Genomic DNA, 3,111 nt, shown 5'->3' on the forward strand with positions numbered 1-3,111 from the left:
GGGCCATTTAGCTACCTCTCTGACTGTACTGGTTTATGGCTACCACTTTTGGCTAGGTCTCTGTCCCTTGAGGCCACCTACTACTCCTTGGAGAATTTTAGCCAACCCAAACTACATACAAAAGTGGTTTGAGAATCTGTCAACACTAAACAGAGGCAAGAAAAGTGTTTGTTAGCTTGGTCTTTTGGTTTTGTTTTGTTGGTTTTTTGTTTTATTGTTGTTTGTTTCTGTTGTTTTGAGGCAGGGTTTCTCTGTGTAGCCCTGGCTATCCTGGAACTCACTCTGTAGACCTGGCTGGCCTTGAACTCATAAATCTACCTACCTGCCTCTGCCTCCCAAGTGCTGGGATTAAAGGCATGAGCCACCACTGCCCGGCCCTGCTAGTTTGTTTTAAATCAGTTAAGCACTTTGACTGAGGGAGGAGTCTGTCAAATGCAGAAGATGCTAATTTCCAGTCTTCAATCCAGCTAACCCTTACCAGTGCCCCTGTGTGGGTTCCTGAACACCAAACTGCTGACCTCATGCTGTGCCAGGATAAGGAAGCCTCAGGTTACAGGAAACAGAAGAGAATCCAGGATCCCAGTACAGAGAGAGTTCTGGCCCTAATGGAATGCCCCTGGTGAGTCCAGGTGCTTTGACCACAGGAGGCCAGTAAAAACCAGATCTGAGACTCTGAAGCACAGATCTTAGCAGTGGGTCTCTAGGCTTGCCTGGAGCTCTGGGTAGAAGATACAGTGAAGGCATCCTGGCTTTCAGTTGGGAGATGAGCAGTGGGTGTCAATGAATACTGGGGAGATGGTTTCAGAAGCCTGGGAGGGTTGAGGCGTGGATCAGTGAAAAAAATCCACAATCTCCAAGGAGATCCCTGGGATAGTTAGAGCATGTCAGCTATATCACAGGTCCCTGGAAATTGGATATTTGTTCTCCACGCCTGCCAGTCACTGGCAGAGAGTGGCTTCACAGGGGTCTCCCACCCTTGCTCCCCTGTCCTAACATGTAAGCAGGTTCATATTCTGCAAAGGACAGAGCACAAAAGCCCAGGGTCCTTAGAGAACTGAAGCCATTTGGAAGATGGGACTTGTAAGTCATTCCCTTGCCTACCTTGAAGATAGGCTGAGGATTGGAGCAGGTCAATGATATTAGCTGTGACAACAGACAGATCGGTAGCACCGAGAGTAAGTAGTCATTCGCCCCAGGATGGAGGAAAAGAAAAAAGAAAGCAAGTTCAAGACGGCAGACGGCTTTGCAGAAGGCAGTAAAGGATTTGGGTGCTATTCCAGAGTAGTTGGGAGCCATGGGGGAGACCCAAGGGCAGGACAGGAGCATCGTTAGGTTTGTGATTTATACAGACCGAGCAAAAGAGGATACAACCAGGAATACTAGAGTCAGGGAGGGAGATTTGGGAGTATCGCATCCAAAGACAAAGAAAAGCTGCCAACACACTCCCCTATGTTAGCATTCTGTATAAACTCCACCCCCACAGATACAGCTGGCAGAAGGCAGGTATGCTCCTCCCCATGGTTACCTGGCAACCATGGCCAGGTAGGCCTGGCCCTATAAAAGGGGCTGCTTGCCCCCTCCTCTCTCTCTTACTCCTGCTTCTCTCCCTTGCCTCTTGCCCCCTTGCTCCCACTCTCTCCCCATTCCCTCACCCCCTCTCTCCACGAGGTCATGGCCAGCCCCTACTTCTCTCTACTCTCTCCTTCTCTCTGTCTTGCTCTGCCTCTACTACCCTCTTAACTTCCCTCCCCATGCCCTAAATAAACTCTATTCTATACTATACCAGCGTGTGTCTGGTCCCTCAGGGGGAACGGATGCCTCTCGGCATGGGCCCGCGGAGCCAAGGAACCCCCTTCCCCGACACCACGCCAGAACATATTCTTAAAGCTCTTTCTCTTTTTATGATCATAACACCCTACACACCTGAATAAAGGCCTCTTGTCTTCATGGTCCTCCAGCTTGGCTGAAGGCCTCCAAAGTGGCCCCTACTCTTACATCCTAAAGCCTACCTCCGCAGCCTGGGATAATCTGAGTCCAACAACAGTGCCTCCTGTGAAGGCTGCATCTGCCCTTCCTCCTGTGCCCTGCCTCTCGTTCCCAGCCCAGAAGCTAGCAGCAGAGCTCTTCACTGACCGCCGTCCCTCCCCAGCCTCAAGCCTGGTCAGGATCTGTGTACACTCACTCCCAATGAGCTAGAGGCCTCGTAGATCTCTCTAGACATGAGGTTCTTCCTCAGTCTTGTCCTACCTCTGGGCTCACCTTATCCCCCCGGCCTGCAGCTCCAGGCCATCTGCACTGCAGGCCAGTGTCCAAACACTTCAGCCCTGTCCTTTCTCAGGACCAAGATCCAAAGCAGTGGAGGCAGCCCCATTACAAAAGGGCAGGACTACTGAATGGAGTGCTGTGCGCTATTCCAAGAGCCGAAGAGTGTCACCATCGTTTTGTCTCAATCTGGGGTTTCTCACAAAACCCTAGAGCTAAAGAGCCCGCCCTTCAAACAGCAGGTAGCTTTCCCTTAGGGAGCCAGCAAACCAGGGTGGGCCTCTCCCAGGTTCCAGGTCCTGTTTTACCTCAGGAAAACGGTCCCACTACAACAAAGGAAGAAGACAATCGGCCTAGATGAGAGACCAGCCCTCAGAAGGACAACCCTGCCTTCTGCTCCCAAACCCAGCCTGGACAGAGAGCCCAGGACCTCTGTATCTGTCCACAGCCCCTCCCCGCTCTGTACCTTAGACAGAAAGACCCAACCCACATCCTTCCCACACATCCCAGGGCCCACTCCCATCGACCTGCTGGAGGAGCTGCCTAGCCCTGCCTTTCTCCTCTTCATCGTCATAAAAGTCCTGCCTGTATTTTTATTCTTTAATAAGGTTACTGCAGGACTGAGGGAGGTAGATTTTAGCCCAAGGCTGCATCTGCCCTTCATTTAAAACTACCCTGACTCCCACAAGGCTGGAAAACAAGCCTCTGCGCTCCTCGTTTATAGTCTTCCTTAGATCCAAATCCAGAGCTATTTTCTCTAACAGATTGTGGCAGCCTGGAGCCCATTTGCCTCCAGAAAGGGTCCCTCTTGCATAAAAAGCAAAACTCACCTGCAGCCTGCCAGACAAT

The sequence above is a fragment of the Mastomys coucha genome, unplaced genomic scaffold (genome assembly GCF_008632895.1).
Source record: "Mastomys coucha isolate ucsf_1 unplaced genomic scaffold, UCSF_Mcou_1 pScaffold22, whole genome shotgun sequence".
Taxonomy (NCBI): Eukaryota; Metazoa; Chordata; class Mammalia; order Rodentia; family Muridae; genus Mastomys; species Mastomys coucha.